Genomic DNA, 19,957 nt, shown 5'->3' with positions numbered 1-19,957 from the left:
GTTGATTCACAGCGGGAGTTACAGTCCTCTCGTCTGCCAAATCTTCTTTGGTAGGTCTAATGAAGGATGTATAGGCCTAATGAAGGATGTCTAATGAAGGAGACAATGTTCTTTATCTTTGAAGGTGTCGTCCACAAGCCCACTTCGTTTGGCCTTTTGTTTGGGCAGCACGTTACACTGTGCACCAGTGTCCAGCTTCATAGTGATGGTCTTGCCGCTTCTAAACAGAACTGTCTCTGGCCATTCTGACGTTTTGTGGTGATTTGATGTTCTGAGCGCTGAGACGTACAATTCATATCTGTCCAAGTCTTACTTTTCCACAGCACTTACTACTCGCTGATGTTGCTTTTTCGCGTTGCACAACGCAGCAAAATGGCCTACCTTGTGACACGCAGGGCAAGGTCTTGCTGTATCCTGGGAACTCTTTTCTGTGGTGTGTGTATCCGCAGTACTTGCAATGCTTTTTCAATTCTGTATGCTTACTTGCGCTCCTCTTATTTTTGGCGTTGACCACATCCACTGTTTTTGTTTTCTTTTGCTGACATTTCTTTCAGCTATAGCGTCGCCTGTTCACTTGCTCGGCACAAATGGATCGCTTTCTCTAAGTCTATGGTCGGGTTACCAAGAAGTTTTTCGCGGACGTCATCGTTTGAAATGCCTACGATGATCCGGTCTCTCAGGAGCTCGTCGGTTAAGTTTCCAAATTGACACTTGTTAGCCTGCAACCTCACTGCTGTCAGGAAATCTGTAAAGCTCTCGCCTTCTTGTTGCTTCATCTTGTTGAACTTGTACCGCTCATAGGCGTGATTCATCTTCGCCGTGAAGTGTTCCTTGAACTTCGCCTTTACTGCTTCGACATCTTTGCTCTCCCCCTCGCTCAGTGCGAACGTCTTGCAAATCTGCGCTTCGGGCCTGATCGCGGTCATGAAGGTGGCGACTTGCACTTCCGGCGGTTTTTCAGTTGCACCGCTGTCGTGAACCAATTGCAGCTTTGGAGCCAATCTTCCCACTCGTTGGGGCTGAGAGACGCAACGTCCAGAGGTTTTGGTGGGCGGAGCCATGTCCACTGCCATTTTCTTTTCCCCGCGCCTTCGCGACTACGTCGGCTCACTTTGCAGCTGCCGTTCTCGGTCCTGTGCGCTCGCTTCTGCTTTGCTACGTGTTCCTCTTAGCTTCGCCGTCTCGATCCACTTCTGACACCATGTGATGTCTTTAGAACTGTTTATTAACATCATACATAGGTTACAAGGAACGGGCCATGCTTGGGCCTGGGCGATATAGGAGGCAGTAATGTCCTTCTCGATGCGGCCGCCTACGTTACAGCGATCACAACCCTGACATGTACAACCCACAAACAAGAAAGACCCCAGGAAAGGTGCCAAGCGACAGAAGGCAATAAAAACGCATTTTTTTTTAAATCTGCAGGGTCATTTAGAATGAGGTGTGTGTTTTCAACTTTCGAAGTCCATCCTTCCTCAAAATGACTTTTTGGCTGGTGAGGGCCGCTTAGTTTTGAGATATCTCTGGAACCTTTGATCCGATTTCTATCAGATTTGTTTAAATATGTACCCGAACGCATTTCTCGAGGCACCACAATGTCACTTTTTTGCAATATATTGCTTCTGTCATCGTTAATGTTAATTGTAGAGGGCATTATAAACTGATAGAATTTTTGTGCCGCCGTCATGCTACGGGGACAATTTTGTTGGCGTTAAAAAAACCATGAAACATGAAATACTAAAACCACGCGACCTCACTCACCTGGCACAGTATGGCAGCTCCTCCCAACCTTACTTCAAACGAAGCAACTGTATGCACAGACCGTGGCAAAATAGGCGGCTCTAGGCGTTGGCTTCACAGCACGTCGCAATTTTAATGTTCGCACGCTGCTAGAAAGCACCATTGTTCCTGATCAGCGGTAGGTTTCACGGAACAAGTACACGGTCGTTTCACTCAAGTATTGCTCGAGAGCACTGCAGTACGGTAAGCACACGAACACGGTCACGTGGTTTCATTTCATGTTTCACAGGCTTTCTTTAAATGCCATGAAAGATTGCCGCACACAGTATACGGTGTCACAAAAAAGTGAATAAGATAGGTGCATCACAGCCATAGTTCGGCGAAAAATGTGGAGCTCACTCTGACTCGCTCATGAAATATATTTTGCACTTCGGGCTCACTCAGACTGACATAAATTTTTCTCAGCTGGACTCGCTCGGACTCAGAATCACCAAAATATTGCTCGTTCAGACTCGCGTGTTCATCTGAGCCTGAGTGAGTCGACTCACGGGTCCGTTGGCGTATACAGTGAAATCTCGGTATTACAAACTTCAGGGGACCGCGGAAAAGTGTTCGTTATTCTGACAGGTCGTTATAGTGAAAGCACAAAAGTTTACCATAGCAGTAGAATTTCAGTAACGCAAACGTTCTACCTTTGCAACGGTACGTCCTTGAACTCGTTTCTCACAACAGTTCACTCGTGAACATCAGACAAGGCACGTTTATTTGAAATAGTCCGTGATCGTTTTTTTGACGGGTGCAGCGCAAACTCCGCTTCACGAACGATTCTAGACCGTCCACATTTTTATGCGTCGCTTCGGTCGCTGTGCCGCTTTTTTTCTATGAATATGCGAAGTTTCCTCAAGCAGTCTAACGCATCCGTGGCCGACACGGACTCGTCGCGATCTTCGGGTGCTACCGTGACATCGTCGTCCATGTCATCGTTGCAATCCTTTATCTTTGAGAATCGTGGTGATCGTCGACTGCGCCGCTGTACGTGCTTTAGCCACGACCGGCTTGTTTCTTCCCGTCTTCTATTTCACGAAGAATGTCTACTTTCTCACTCAACGAAACTGCTTCCGCTTATTCGCCGTAGGAGGAGTTGTTGAAGCTCAGGGCAACACGAACGCCGGGACGCCACTTCCAATGCAATAAAATACGCAGAAGACTGATACAGGTGACAGCACGCGAACAAACTGAAGAAGCAAGCAAGCAAAAACGTGACGCAGGAAAGAAGAAAAGCGGTGGCTATTTGTACATTTTTTTTTTCTTCTCCCGCAACCGTCTCGGGTTTTCCGAGCCAATGTTCCCCGGCACTCCGTTTACAAAGCATGATGCGTCGTCGCCTCCGCAACGAAGAGAAAAAAAAGAGTTCTCCGCCTGCGTCCTTCCCCTCCCGCGCCATCTCAGGGTTTTTGCGGGAGGGCGTCCGCTCTTCGCGATGGCGTCTGCCAGCTTAACGCTCCGGACTGCCATGACCGATACACTGAAATCTAAGAATCCCCGCATTTCGGCATATAAGTTTGTAGTTACTGAGGTGTTGTTAAAGGAGCACTGACACAAAATTTTGAGGGCGAGATAAGAGTGAAATAGATGTATGTGGAGCCGTACAGAATGTCTACGAAATATCAAGGGCCAATATAGCTTAGAACATATTTAAAATCAATTTTAAAGTGCATGCCCCGCGGCTGAGCGAGATGCGAGCGCTTCGCGACGCCGACATCAACGCGGCGGATGTGTAAACAAACCTACGTCACGAGTTTGTGTTGGCTGGTGGCTGGTTGTGCCCTTGCGCTTGTGCCGTGCTACCTGCCATTCTCTTCCTCCGTGCCTACGGCTTTGCGTGTGCTAGTTGTGTTCTCTTCCGCTGTTCGCTCGTCGTGCCCGTTGGCAGATGTATGGCCCGCTCACGCTAGCGGCAAGCCTGCCGCACGCTCGAGAGCTGTCCAACGTGCACGGCAAGCATCGCCGGCGAGGCATTCGCGCCTCCGAAAAAACATGGCCGCACAGCCAAAAGCGGTTGTCGTCCACTTCGAATCTATCAAGGGGCCGCCGTGCGCTCTGTAACGTGTAAGTCCCGAACTGATGCTTCTATTTGCTTTAGATCATGTCCTTAAGCTTCGACAGCAATGTATTCGTCCCGATTCGGCGCCGTTTTTGAGAGCCATAGTCAAATAATCGATGCTGTAAGCTTAGCGAGTCGAGATGGGCGCTTCCGAATGCTCGGAGGACATTGATACGCGTTTGTTAGTTGTTTCTAATCCTCCATAGCTGGCGCCACTGGACCTGGTTCGGCGCACACTGCACCCATGCTCGCGCGCCGCCTACGTCACAATTTTGCGTGGTCCCGTGGCCAGCTGTGGTTACCCGTCCTTCGGAAGTAGTGTTGCCTAGCTCGGTGCTCTTTGAAACCGAAACTGCGACTGGGCGCTCTAAAAACGTCTCTAAAAAAATCACAGTTTCGCCCGCAAGGGCGAAGCAATGAATGCGATAGCAAGAACTTAATGCTATACGAAGTGAGGCTCGCCAATGAATTCTCTCAGTTGAACAGCGCTCCTGTTGCAAAGGGGGCCGAAGAGCGAAGGAAACTAGCGTGCTTCAAGTGTCGAGCTGTGACACTTGATAGTTCGCGCTCATCTTCTGTTTTGTTCGTTTTAGCGGCGTTTCTTGAGCTCGAGTGACTTTCGTACGCTTCGTAACATGAGCACGGACATCACGGTGAAAGGTTGAAACGTCCCTCTTGCCCTCACCACCGAGAAAACCGCGCGAGCAGAAAGCGGAAGACCAAGGTTCTCCCTGCGCAAATATAAGAAGCCTCGCGAGCTCGCCGACGACTTTTAAATCCACCCGTCGCGCTCATCGCGCCATCTTCGCTGGTAATAAAGAACGCTTATAAGCGCCTCCCATCTCCGAGTCCTGCCAGCGGTAAATGGTGTGTATAACGCTCGCCGTTAGCTACCTGAAGGGTCTGCGCTTTCTGGCGTAGTGGTTAGCGCCACTCGCTGCGGAGCAAGAGGTCCCTGGTTCGATTCCGCGCTTCGGACGCATTTTTCTGAATTTTTTCTTAGGGCTTATATATATATAATATATATATATATATATTATATATAATATACATACATATACGGTGCATGACGCGACGGCGACGGCAAAATCCAGCCGAGACTGTCCATAAATTGCTATCGCAATATAAATAACGGTCGCGCACTCGCGCAAACGAGGTTTGCAGCCGTGATAAGGGGATCATAAGCTATCTCTTGCAACCAAAAAAAAGCAAGGTGCAAAATTTTTCTGTCAGTGCTCCTTTCAGATGACACGGGATTTAAATAACAATCGTTTTCTGAAATGTTCAATATGCTGAAGTTCGTAGTTGTGAAATATATTTACATTGAAACTATAAGCAGTCAGCACGGGATTTCTGAAAGTTCGTTAATGTGGTGTTCGTTGTAACGAGGTTTGACTGTAAATAGCTTTCTCGACCATGGTGTCAAGGCTCTTTACCACCAATACCTCACATAATTGGTGCTCTACTTCGCACCTTTGATCTCGTGCTGTTAAATGCGAATTATCAGCAGTTCAATCTAGTAAGGAATTTTTAACGTAATGAGATATTTTATGAAGAACTCCCGTTAAAGAGTTGGAGGTCGAGGCACGTCCTCGCCTCCTTCATAACTCATGCCTCTGATCAATTGAGCTGACGTATGAATGCTAGTGCGTTGAGGTATGTGTGAATAGACTTCAATATAAACGTGGGGCCGACATAAGGCTGATGGTAACGCTGAAGTGAGTATTATCATCATGGCTTGGCACAAAAGTGTGGAGCCACTCAGATTTACTCAAGAAGCCGTGCGCTCAGGACTCATTCGGACTCAAGCTGTCCAAGATATTACTCACTCAGACTCACGACTTGATCTAAGTCTGAGTGAGCCAGCTCCTGAGTGAGTTTGCCGACCCTGGTCACAGCACACTCGTTGAATAGAAGAGTCCATGCTGTAATTCAGACAACTTCCCATTTTTCCTGACCAGATTCTTCTGCGACACGCCTTTCTTCAAAATCTGCTCAGTTTTAGTACAGCAATACCTCGTTAACTCGAAGAAGTAGCAAAAACCAGGTACATTTCGAGATAAGCAAGTTTCCAGATAAGCAAATTGGCTGGCACAAATTCGATTGAGAAGTCCAGTTCTATCTAGAAACGACATCACTACTGATCAGTTTCTTAACAGGAGCACCTAACTGGCTCCTTGTAAAGGTTTTAAAGAAAAATAATGACATACCAGAGCTGTCAATCAGCTTGTTTTCGGCACTGCTTTTTTATTTAGTGCACGAAGACCGACTAAGGCTGATCTGCCTGTCAGTAACACTTGCACCCTGAAAACCTCCTGTAAACACGTGGTGAATAACATTGGAGAGATCGTGTCTCCTGCCGTACGCCCTTCTTCATTGGGATTCTGTCGCTTTCTTATGGAGGACTATAGTGGCTGTGGATCCGCTGTAGATTTCTTTCATTATGTTATATAGGCTGGGAATATATAGATTGGGAAGAGTTAGGGATAAGAGTGAATGGAGAGTATCTCAGTAACCTACGATTCGCTGATGACATTGCATTGTTAAAACGCGGGAGACGAATTAAAGCTCATGATTACTGAACTGGATACGGAAAGTAGAAGAGTAGGTCTGAAAATTAATATGCATAAAACTAAAGTAATGGGAACAATCTTTGCAGAGAACAGCGCTTTGCGATAGGAGGCGAGACACTGGAAGTTGTAAAGGTGTACGTCTACTTAGGACAGGTAGTAACCGCGGAGCCGAACCATGAGAGTGAAATAACTAGAAGAATAAGGATGGGTTGGGGCTCATTCGGCAAGCATTACCAAATCATGAATGGTAATCTACCACTATCCTCAAGAGGAAGGTATATAACAGCGCATCTTACCGGTACTTACCTACGGAGCAGAAACATGGAGACTTACAAAGAGGGTTCAACTTTAATTGAGGACGACGCAGCGAGCGATGGAAAGGAAAATGATAGGTGTAACTTTAAGAGATAGGAAGAGAGCAGAGTGGGTCAGGGAACAAACGGAGTAGGTCTGAAAATTAATATGCAGACAGAAAAAAAGGTGGGTAGATGAGATTAAGAAGTTTGCAGTATAACGTGGCAGCAGAAAGCACAGTACCGGGTTGATTGGCGGAACATGGGAGAGGCCTTTGCCTGCAGTGGGCGTAGACAGGCTGATGATGATGATGATGATGAACACTTGCACTAGCAAAGTTTCTCGAGTTGCGTAAACACATCGCATGTGCTGATCACCCGCTCCGCTGCACTTTACTTCGCATCAAGCGAAGCATGTTTCTTGTTTTGTCTGATGTCGTCACCGCTGAGTAGCTGTGTCTACACTGCCACGATCACCGTCCGTGACGCCACATTGTTTTGTTTAAGAAAATGGTCAAACCGGCCGGTGTAGCAGGCGTTATCAGTGTAGCCCACCGCTAAGTCCAGAGAATCTGCCTTCTCTGTCACTGTTGCGATGGAAGGGGCTCCTCTCGCACGATGCAACAACACAGTCAGCGCCGTTTTGATGTCAGAAACTTCCGAGCCTGGAATCTGCTTCTTTGATTAGGGCTACCTTTTTTTGCAGCATCAGTGACTTGATTTGCTTTGATGGCGTTATCCTCACCACATCACACGGCCGACAAAAAGATCTGCGCCATGTGCCTTGTGTAAATCAAATGCTGAAATCATCTCTGACGGCAAACAAAACGACGTGTACGACCCGAGCTATTTGCAGGGCCTGCCTCTGTGCACGTCTATGGCGCCACATGACGTGACACATGGTTGCTTGACAAAGTTATGCCGCTAGGTTCCGACTTCACTTTCGGGGACAGTGTCCACTTCGTCGTAAACGGCAGCCTTGCACAAACCTTGTGAAACATATGACATTTTGCTGCTAGTATTTTGTAAAACGGTTCGGCGGCGAAGTTTCTGTTCCACCAAGAGTCAAGATTTCGAGATAACCGAAAGTGGGCACGAAAATACTTCAAGATAAAGGGCAATAAATGCATTGCAATGGGAAACCGTTCGGTACCGCGGAAAATTCTGACAGCCGATTTTTCGAGATATGTGAGTTCGAGTTAACAAGGTATATACTGTATTGCCTCTGTTTCGGGCCATCACTTTGATGATGTAACTTACATAGAATGAGGTTCCCTCCACGCATAAACAATTGTGCTTCTTTGTTCAGTTGTCGACAAGACACGCATCCACGTCAATGTAAAGAAGTGCAGTGTTGAGAAGAATACGCATGTTCACCTACATCTGCATGTTGATATTCTGTCGTTTGGTCACAAGCTCCTTTTGTGGCTCTTGAACTTCGTTGAGGGGTTGTTTAAATAAAGTACCGTTGTGGTTGTGCCTATGTACTGCCTGTTGTGTGAAATATTTTTGCAATGTCTGTCTTCAGTGGTTAAAGAATAAAGCATTTCTATAATTATTTATCGATGTTGATGGAACTTGCAGAGTTTAAGAATATTTGTGTGCCAATTTCATATATGCAATTTTTTTTTTATGAAAAAAGAATAGTTTCCAGGATATCACAAACACCTACTTCTATGTTTCAGGCCCAGTTAGCTAATTGACCACAACCTGGACACCACTGTACAATTCACATACATTGAGAATGTTTGTAGCGTGTCGAAAGTATAAATCATTGGTTTAGGCCATTTCCAAGCAGAGTTGTGGGCTGTTGTCCTGATTTAAAAAATGCCCTCATTTAATACTCGAAACAAAACCTTGATTTAGAATATTTTTCATGAAAGTACTATAACAAAACTTGCCTTACGACTAGAGCTGTGCAAATAGCAAAATTTTGGGTGCGAAGCGAATTCGAATGTTAAAGTGTGAGTGCGAATTGAATTGAATATTTTCGAATATTTCTAGAATATTTTTCGAATAATTCGAAGCGAAATTACAAAAAAAAGTTAGAGAGGATTCCTAAGGGTATTGTTATTAGATAGCAACATGAAAGTGTTTCTTTTCGCTAGGTTGATGAAGGACTGGCGGGTGATGTTTCATAGTTCTTATCAAGAATGAGGCAATGTAGAGGCCGAATTCAATTTATGTACACGATTTGGTGCAACCAAAGTGTTGGCAACAACACTTTACACGTGATAGGCAAAGATGCCATTTCTTCAGCCTCTCCTCCTCTTTTAACGCCTGTGGAAGCCCAACTGATGTGGCGGACAAGGGTGTGCTCCCTTCAAGTCCGGAGTTCCAAATCTGCTCGTAGACGTCAATATATAAGACATCTGAAATTTTGGATGCTAAAAAGCTTCGGCTTCCGATTTTTCGGACTTCCTGCCCAAATTTCAGGTCCAAAACAGCGTTAATTCAGCCCCCACCTCTGCCACATCTTTCATCACCATGTTCGAACCAGCGTTTTCTTGAGTTAATACATTTGCGACCGTAGCGGAGCTTGAAAGGCAGCTTTGCCGCAATACCGGAATGTAATGAGGTGAAGCATATTGAAAATCTAGGGACCACTATCAATTGGACGTTGACTGTCTTGGCAAAGTTCGACTGTAACGGAGCTTGAAAGGCAGCTTTGCCGCAATACCAGGGCGTGGTGAAGTGAAGCGTATTGAAAATCTAGGGACCGCTTCCAGTGACCGCAAAGTTCGACTGTAACGGTGCTTGAAAGGCAGCTTTGCCACAGTACTAGATGTATTGAGGTGAAGTAATTAAAAAATCTGAAGGGGTCACTTTCATCGGACGTTGACTGTATTTGTTTTAGGGAAGTTCGAAGAGTTCGAAAAGTAAAATTCCAGTGCGAATCGAATCAAATAGCATACACTATTCGAAAAATATTCGAAATTTCGAATATTTGCACCCCCTACTTATGTACATAGCATCTATTTATTTAGAAGCAAAATAGAAAACATAATGAAAACCCCAGTAGAACAAAATATATTGTTCCTCCATCACAGGAGGAGCATGAAAAATTGTTTGCCGTTCGCCCTCAATTTAAGGGGTAGGGCGCACGGTTTCGGTTTTTTAAAGTAAGATATGGATAGAAGACGGACAGTATGCATCAATGAAAATTTGCAACTAGTTGCACAATGATGTCAGGAAGATGACGAAATGGCCAGCGAAAACCAGATTTTTTGGTTGATTTTCGGTCCCTAAGTGCCACGTCCCCCCTTAACGAGGAACTGTGCCTCTAAAAAATGATTTTGATAAAAGCATTCCGTCTTCTCTAATGAATATTTCAAGACTGAAAGCTGCACAAATAGAACTGATACAAAATACTGCCGCAGCAATGGGCAGCACTTCTTCTTTCGAGTTTTCTGCGTGGAAAAGAGAAATAAAAAAGAAAGAGCATTTCAAGTAAATATGATCAAGTGTCAGTCGTGCTTCTCTGCAATTGTTCATGACGCTGTACAATTTAGAGAGGGTGTTAGAATTACAAACATGGTGAACATGCAGTACATGGTACCTGTATTATTTTGAAGGAATGAGTTCACTTGAATGGAGGGAATAATGTTTAATGTTTCATTTTATGTTCTGTACATTCCATGCCGTGCGTCTTACTGAGTGGCCAATCTGTGTTCATTAACGATGACAGTGTTGAACCCACCTTCCTCATTAGTGGCAAAAGGTGAAAAGAAGAAAAGCAAAACACTTTTCACTCAATATTTAGCCCAGGTCTCAGTACAGTAAGACGCCTTCCGCGTGAAATTCAATTACAGGGTCACTGACATAGTTCTTGTTTAAAGTGGATGCTCTAGGCATGCAAGGTCAAAATTTTGTCAAAGATGTTTTTGTCGGAAGTGCTACTGCAACGTGTTCAAAACAGCCATTTGTCATGCAGCAGCAGCCGGTCTTTGAACTTGTGTACTGCTGCACGCTTGTGGCTGTATTCCGTCTAACTACACGTCATGTCTAATAAGATAATGGTCCATTGTTTGTTGTATTGAGTCTACACTCGTCGTATGACTACCATGCTTGTTTTTTTTTCCATTCTGTTCTTTACTCGAGCAGCAGAATGCTCAAGGTGATAGTACATAAAGGCCAACTCCGGAGATTTTTCGAGGTCGATGGATCTCAATGAAATTCGCTGGGTACGTTCCTTTGCACGTTTCCGTCATTTATGCCAAATTACAGGCTTGAGACATGCGCAGATTGTTTGCAAATGAATTTTAAAGATTGTCTGCAAACGCCCTCCTAGCTTCCCACAATTATTGGCAACATTGCGTCTGTGACGTCAGTATTGGGAAGGCGGCGGAAGTGACGCAGCCGAGGGCACCGCTAACTTCGGCGCTTCGGCCGCTACAGCGAGCGTCTGCTGTGCACCAGGCGACAGACAGCGTTGGTTTGGCCGGCGCTTCGCCGGTCGTCCCGGCTGTCACAGTTTTCATACTCCGCGCCGGCGTGACCGGCATGCCTTGCACGACTTCCGGTTCATTCGTAACAACGTCTACGTCATACGTAGACAGCACACTCGGTTGGGTTTCGGTTTCGGTGTTGCGCTTTTTTGCTTATTTAAAATTATTCTCCAATTTGCCGAATATTTCTGCTATCGGGCCCGTAACAGGAGCGTCTCAGGAACATAAAAGCACCATTACTTTGACATGGCCAAAAAATCGCACAAAGCAAGAGCAGCCTACTCAACACAGCATTAAAACTCTCTAATTGCCGGAAATCTTGCATAACCAAGTGGTGTCATCATCACGTGACCAGGTTGTGATGTAATGCGATGACATGTTACATGTGACTGGCTCATAAATAGCATGTGATTCATTGATGGTGGTGTGGCATGGCATAACTTATTTCTTTTTGCTCATTCGTTCAGCGCCTGCTCTCAGCAGCGCCGAATTATGCCTCATTTGCTTCACGTAGCGGCAATGTAAGGTGCACGTTCTTTTCTTCTGTTTTCGTAGTTATAGTTATACTGTACTCAAATGTTACGAGCTGTGTACGATTCATTCAAGCGCGTTCAGGCATAGGTCATTGACATGAATTGACGTACATATATGTGATGAGATTGCCGCTATGCTTGATTAAATGCTTTTAGCCGCTACTGTAAAAATTATCCAGCAGTTACTAGCGAGGGAGAAAGTCTCTTACCTGAACACTATGGCAGAACAGTGCAAAAATTGGGACAATGAATGCACAGGACTTTGCGCTGTGTCCTGTGTGTTCACTGTCTTGTTTTTTGCACTGTTCTGCCATAAGTTTCATGGACCAACTAGCCCACCTAAGAACTCTTACCTGCTTGAGTGCCTCTTCGATTGCTCCACCAGACCTTTTAGAGACCTTGGTCCGTCAGTGCTGAGCATTCCACGTAGGCCGACCCTCCGATGCGTTCCAACATAGCTTCATCTTTGGAAGTGCTCACAAACGACTCGCCATCTGGCCTTGGATACACTTCACACAGTGGCTTGGAATCAACATCTCGAAATGTCATAATATGTGGTGCGCGGACGCGAAAACAAAACCCAAAAACCACGATAGTGTGTCGTGCGGTGGCGAAGCGGATGTGATTTGTGTGCGTATGTGCCGTGCGGTGCCGACGAGGAAGTCAACGGCAGCTCTTGACGCGTGGCCTCCAGGGTGCGTGACCCATGGCTTTGACAATGCGCGAGGTTCGTCGTTCGAGCCAGGACTACCTCGCTGGGTGTCTGGCCCATAGGTACAACCCGGCCACGTCGCGACACTCCCACCAGCTGAATGGACAGCTCTGCCTCCGCTAGACGACCGGTCTAGGAGAGCTGGCGCCGAGTTCCTGTGCCTGCCTCTGATCCAGGAGGGCTGACGTGGGTCTTCCGAGACGTACTGCTGGTGCTCAGGGGCACAACTCCCTGCCGCTGGAACCCCCGTGTCGTCTGCTCCAGTTCATCGATGATGGCGCAGAGCCACCTGAGTTCGACGCAGCGACATTGCGTGTTCTGACTTTCGTCACTGCAGGTGACGGTGCTGCGGCAACGTCGACTTCGCCACTGAAAGGTTCCGACGGGGTATCAAGGATGGCCAGGCGACTACCCTGACGAGCTGACTGTAGGCCGGATGTTCTATTATTCATTTGTTTTGTCTGGGCCTTTGTTAGACATGTCGTAATGTGTGTGTTGACCATGCGTGAAGGGTGCAATAGAGTGGGATGTGTGTTTGTGCACTGGGGTGCTGTCTGATTCTTTCTGGAGCGATATGCCCCAATAACATAACTGTCCTGGGAAGCCATGTATTGATGTGATGTTGTGTTGTGACGTGATATGACTCATACACTCGATCTATGAGAGAGCTGTACATTATTAAGGTTGCTGAGATGCCTCTAGATGCAAAAAGTGGACTGTTGGCATCAACACGAACGATGCAAATATCATTCGATGATATTACCTTGTGAAATCACAGGTCGCCAAAGTTGTGATATCATCATGACATCACATGAGGTGACGTCACGGCATGACTCCGTCACATGACTCACTTCGTCAATGGTGGGGCAATCTCGGAGTCACTGAAAAAACCACGCGAGGTGCAGAAGCAGGGGGGGGGGGGGTTAAATACAATTGACTGAGAAGAAAAAGAAGAACATGGCTTTTGCCTCTGAACTGTCTTTGGCAGATACCGTATTTACTCGAATCTACGCCGATGTTTTTTTTTTCGAGAAAACGAAGTGCGAAATTGGGGGGCTCCGCTTAGATTTGAGTACCATGATTTGAACACAGCCCCCATCTACCTAAAGGCCGGCCGTGCTAGTGGCGTGGCGGCTCACCATGCGCCCAGTCTCAAGCTACCGTATGCAGACGGCTCTGCATGCGCGTCCGAGGCTCATTTTCGCAACATCCTACGGTAGCTGCATGGTGACGAGGTCGCTCAGGCTCAACGGCAGATTGGTGGTCCCTATGGCTACTCAGGCAGACCTCGTCGTCTGCTTCGTACTGTCCATTGTTCCGAAATCTCGCAGTCCCACATTCATGCAGCGAGGGTCGTCGAGCCGGCGAGATTTCACGCCGGCAAAGGCGGGCAAAGGTGGATCGAGTCACCTGATTACAGCGCCGGCAAATGCCACGCACCTTGACACTCTCTCCCTCCTGTCGCATGACGCGGAGGTGGCAGAGGCGCGAGCAGCGAAAGCATGGAGTTGGTCAGTTTCTGGAAGCAGTCGTGCAGTGTAGTCGCGCCTTAAACATGTGCTCGCAAAACACTGCACCAATGGTGCTTTCGGCCTCCATTCGAGGTACGTTTTTTTTTCTGGCCTTGCAGATTTCGGGGGTCAGCTGCAATCGAGCGTGGCCTAGATTCGAGTAAATATGGTACATGAGGGACTGTGGGGCTTTTTTCCTAATATGTATCCTGTGTGATATTTGCCTGCCCAATGCTTTGTAACTTACACTGTAAGTAAGATGCATGGATGTTTTTCGTATTCGACACTACTTTCTCCTCCATCGTACAACAATAGGAAAACAGCCTTCGCAGCTGGAGATCTGATCAAACCTTGTTCCATATACAACATGAAAACCTGCCTTCGCAGCTGCAAATCTGATCCACAAACCTTGTTCTCCATAATACAATAAATAGAAAACAGCCCTCGCAGCTGCAAATCTATTCACAACCTTGTATCCACAGTACAACAAATAGGAAAACAGCCTTCGAAGCTGCAAATCTGATCCACAACCTTGCTGTCAACTGTATCACTATAGGCATTATTGGGCAGTGCATGCATGATTGCACAAAATTAGGGCTCGGAATATTTAGCTTTTTTAATATCACCATACATTTTCTTTCTTTGGTACTGATTGCTTGAATGTTCACCGGTTTTTGTATTGTAAGGCCGTTGCACAGCAGGTGTTGTCTGTAGTGAAACATTCTAGTCATCACACCACCACCTTTCTGTTTCATTTGAACAGATATGTGGTGTTGCTTGAGAAATGTTAACGCCTGTACACGGGCGGCGCCAAAGGGGGAGAGGCGCTGCTCGGGACGGCTACACCTATAGTGTACTAGAATAATCATTCTAGTACACTATCTACACCCCCCCCCCCCTCGTAAGTTTCCTCCTCCCCATCGCCGCCCGCAAGAGCAGGCATAGTCAAACAAAATGCACAAGTTCCCCCACCTTCCTGCCTCCCTGAAGAACACGTTGTAAAATATATAACAGCGTAATAGGGTTAGAATGCGGACAAGAAGAAATGCACATAGCGCTGAGCTCACAACTAAACTTATTATTAGAAAAGAAAGAACATATATAGGTAACAATGAGTCTTGAAAGCTCCGCACATATTCGAAAGATTATATAAATCATGTATGTTGTAACAAATAACTGTATGACTGTCTGATACAACTTAAGCTGTATCTTATAAAAAAAACGCTTCAGCTATTTCACCCCGGTCCAGGCAGGTAAGTGTGGTTGAGTGTCATTTTGTTGAATAAAAAGAAGACGTCGACGACAAGAGAATAAATTGTATTGACGTCTGGGCACCCAGAACAGGAGCCTTGTTCACGTCATCGTCTTTTAATTCAATGATTCTTCCCGACCAGACGGGTCCGTCGAAGCCAATCGATTTCAGTGTCATTTTGTGCTCTGTATTTTATGGGAGAAAGAAATTTGGGGGTTTGGGGGGGTGGCACGGGCCCGGTGTGCCGCCCCTGGCTACACCACTGTTAATCGGCAGCAATCTCGTGTTGCTACTTAATCCATACTCTCGCGAACCCATCGAATTCGGTTTCAAGCTGCTTCGCTGGACCGTTGTGGTATTTGCGGCTGCGATGCAGTGAACAGTTAAAACTTGGTGCAATAACGAAAAGGAGTATGCAAATAAACAAAGAAATAGAGGCGGATTTCTCTAAGGGACGTCGTATAGTATTCAATGCATACAATGCAATGAGGCGGAGTTGTGGCCTTTTAAAAGTACTTAACCCCTTAAGGGCTTATGACGACCTAAGCTCGTCATAACCCTTAAGGGCTTATGACGACCTAAGCTCGTCACCGGCAGTCGCCATTTTTTTGCTTATGACGACTGTGGTCGTCATGGGTCTTCCGCAATGTTCCAAGAGGCTTTTGACGAGCCCAGCTCGTCAAATGGTGCGTTTCTATTTACAACACAGATGGCAGCACGGGTTCATCATGGTGCTTTGTTGAATGAGCTTTTGCGCACTTGTTGGCGGAATGCGCGCCTTGTGTTTCCCTCGCGTCATAGAGGTTTTTGACGAGCCCAGCTCGAGAAATGGTGCTTTTTTTATTACACAATAGATGGCAGCATGGGTTCCGTCAGTGGCGCTTTTGTTGAATGAGCGTTTGCGAAACAGTTGGCGGAATGCGCGCGTTGTGTTTCCCGCGCGTTTTATAAACAAGCATGGCCACATGTTGAGGAAATGGCAAAACATCCGCAAGGAAACCAGGATCTGGTGCAGGTGGTGCGAGAAGGCTCTCTGCGCAGTGCCGTGCTTCGAACGCTATCACACTAAGTGAACTATTAAGGAATATGCTTTTTGTGCGCGGCAATTCAATTCCAACCTTTACTTTCTAGAGTTGCAGAATTTTTTTGCAGAATACACCTCAAATGCCCCATGTATTATAGAGTAATGCATGATGGAGCGAAGAATGGCCAATAAAACATTATTATCTGCCGAAAAAAGTTTTCGCAAATATTTTTGTTTGAACACATTACTGAAGCATTTCTCATCATAAAAAAATTTGGCAATTTTGGAACATATTTTTTTTGTTAAATAAGCCCTTAAGGGGTTAACAATGTTAGAAGTAAAACCATGTACTATTTTCTGACATTATTAGAGCGGGAAGCCGAAATTACGCAAGACGTGCCACCATTAGCCGTATTATGCGATCAATAAGGTAAGTGCCTTAGTCGAGGGTTTGTAGGAGGCAGGGGCCACATTTTCGATGGCCCATGCGCTTAGATTTAGGTGCACATTAAATAACCCTAGGACATAAAAATTTCGGATCCCGTCACTGGGACGGACACGTAGTGGGTGCTCTATGATTCCGGTGAATTATGACATTGTGGGCACTTCGCAACTGCACTTTCAAGGGAATGTATGCTAGGGGGTTTTCAAGCACCCAATTTTAAGCGCAGAGCCATTCATTTTCTCGCAGCATGGTTGCGGTTTCCACTGTAAAGCGAAGCCTCCCCAAGCGAATAAGAAGATGCAAACGCGGTGAGATTACGCTATCGCGGTCTACGTTTGAAGGGCGAAGCTCAGACGCCGTCATCTTTTTATTTCATATTGTACTCGAGGTCACGGTTGATTTGTAACACGGGTCATAGAGAATGAGCACTAACAGACAATATTGCTAAGCGGATTATATATAGGGGATGTTATTAGTAGTAAATGTAACGTAAGTGTGAGAAAGAAAATTGGACGAAAAGATAACTTGCCGCGTTCAGGGACCGAACCTGCGACCTTCGAATAACGCGTCCGATGCTCTACCAACTGAGCAACCGCGGCGGTCATCCCCGCGTCCACTTTGTAGGGTCATTTAACGTAGGAGCGTCAGTAAGCGTCGCACTCTTTTTCTGCCTGTTGACGTCACGTAGCAAGTGAACTTATTACGAGCTGGCAGCTGACCAATCATCCCTCGCATACTACCTGAAAGCATCAAGTCTACCAGAACGAGACCCTCGCTATGACTGAAGGAAAGAAGTGTTAATTTTAAGGGCTCGTTTTTCTTTGTTATACCAGCGCCTCCTCTATTTATCAGTGCCTGGGCGAACGCTGCCTCGGCCGTCGAGCGCGCGCTCCGCGTCCACTCGCCGCTGCCGCATGGTGGCGCTGTGCAGGAAAAAAGAGTGCGACGCACATGTGGGTTTCGGGCACAGTAGGTGGAAAGAAAACGTGGCTAGGTGTACTTGTGGACAGGCAATAACTGCAGAGAAAAGAATCTGGAGATAATGAAATGCATAAGCACCGATATTAACGAATTTGGTCATGATGCCGAGATAATCCTTCTAGGGGACATGAACGCTCACATTCATGACCTTGACGGATATTCAGACACCAATGGCAAGTTTGCTAGATCCTGCGAGCAACATAGTCTTGAGATAGTTAACGTGGGGCCTAAGTGTGAGGGGCAGATCACGTGGGAAGTCAGAACAGGCAATCGAGCATTGATTACTGTCTCATGACAGAAGGAATATATGACAAACTTAGAGAGATGAGAATAGACGAAGAAGGCATTAACAGCTTGGGTGATCATAAAACGCATAATATTACAAATGGGATATAAAACTGAAAATAAGAACATAGAATCAAAGTTTGGCAGCTCGTATCTAAATGACAAACAAATAACAATATAGCCGCAAGAGTCGAGGAAAAAGTAGACGCACTACCAGGCAAAGACTGGAAGTATAGTGAGCTGCTACATGTAATCACGAAAGAAATGGAAATAGAGAAGAAAACTATTTGTTGGAAAGGAAAGAAAAGCCAAAAGTTGGTGGAACAAAGAAATCCGGGAAGCGATCGATATGCGACGTCAGGCATCACGGGAGCACAGACAGGCAAAAAAGGAGAAGCGGCCACAGGACGAAGTCAACCAAAATGGGAAATATTTAGAGCAAAAATCCATTGTGCAGAAATAGTCGAGGCAAAAATTAAAGGTGAAAGTGAACGCGGATGACAGAGATTCGCGAAAGAAGAAGGCCGCGCCTAGGATATTTGGAGCCACCTAAAAGCGCTGGGTAGGAAGTCTGTCACAATGCAACAACATATGGTAGATGAAGGAGGAAATAAATTGGAAGGATATGAAGCGCTAGGTTACATCCGAAAGATAACAGCCGATTCGTTTAAAAAGGTCCCCAGGGATTCCCCGGTGAGTAAAAGTACGCAAAGGAGTGCAACCGACGAAGATGTAGTACTAGAGAATTTCAATTGGAAGAAGGCCGAAGGAAAAATTCCTAAGCGCACTACTCCGGGCTTAGATGGGGTTCCCGTCAGCCTCATTAACGAACTCGGGCATAACACTAAAGAAGCACTGCTGAAAGCCGTAGAAAAGTGCTTACAGGAGAGGGAAATACCAGACAGTTGGCGAAAAAGTAGAATGAACTTAATCTATAAGGCAAGGGAGAAAAGGATAACATTCGCTCGTATAGACCGCTACAATTACATCGGTGCTATACAGGTTGGCGATGCAGGCAGTAAAATTAAAATAGAAGCGTGGTAGAACAAAATGATATTTTGGGAGAACTTCAGAATGGATTTCGAATCGACAGGCGGTTAGACGAATCTGTTTTTCTTACCCAGTGTATAGAATATCTAAAATAGAAAACAGGCCCTTATACGTAGCTTATCTAGATATCACCGGGGCGTATGACAACGTTAATCAGGAAATTTTGTGGGTATATGAAGGAAGTGGGCATAGGTGACGACTGTGTACAGCTTTTGAGGGAAATATACCGAGGAATACAGTTTATAGAATGGGAAGGAATAAGTAGCAAGGACAGCGTTGAAATTAGCAAGGGGCTGAGACAGGGATGCCCTTTGTCCCCGCTGTTATTCATGCTGTACATGGCGAGGATGGAAAAGCGCTAGAAGTAGCAACATTGGATTTAATTTGTCACACAAACAGGTCGGAGCGATGGTTGAGCAGAAGCTTCCAGGTCTATTTATGCTGATGATATTGTCTTATTTGCGGACAGTCAAGATGATATACAGCGACTGGCAGATATATGCGGAAGGGAGTGTGAGGCTCTAGGACTAGGATTTAGTGCAACAAAATGTGGATTGATGGTATTCAATGATCACGGAGACCATACGGTATTAATACAGGGCCAAAAAATACCGAGGGTAAGCGAGTACAAGTACCTCGGAGTATGGGTAAATGAGGGGGATAGATATATGGAGGTACAAGAGAACATCGGTAGCAAAGGGAAAGAGGAATGCTGCAATTATGAAGCACAGAGCTTTATGGGGATACAATAGGTACGAGGTGCTTCGAGGGCTGTGGAAGGTGTGATGGTTCCGGGGCTTACATTTGGGAACTCAGTGTGTGCATGAAGTCAGAGGTGCAATCAGGAATGGATGTAAATCAAAGGACGGTGGGCCGCCTCGCGTTGGGCGCTCACGGGAAGACGACAAATGAGGCGGTAAAGGGTGATATGGGATGGACAGGCTTTGAAGTGAGGAAGCGCAGAGCAAAATGAGATTCGAAAGAGGCTGAGGAAAATGAAGGAGAG

The 19,957-nt window shown here is 46.0% G+C and overlaps 1 pseudogene; it reads right to left on the bottom strand.

Annotated features, from left to right (window-relative positions):
* Window positions 1-554: 554 nt before the first annotated feature.
* The window catches only part of LOC119406573 (uncharacterized), a 32,457-nt pseudogene continuing 13,054 nt past the window's right edge, over window positions 555-19,957 (bottom strand).

Source organism: Rhipicephalus sanguineus, chromosome 10 (assembly GCF_013339695.2).
Source record: "Rhipicephalus sanguineus isolate Rsan-2018 chromosome 10, BIME_Rsan_1.4, whole genome shotgun sequence".
In the NCBI taxonomy this organism is placed as follows: Eukaryota; Metazoa; Arthropoda; class Arachnida; order Ixodida; family Ixodidae; genus Rhipicephalus; species Rhipicephalus sanguineus.
This window is presented reverse-complemented; position numbering and strand designations above follow the sequence as displayed.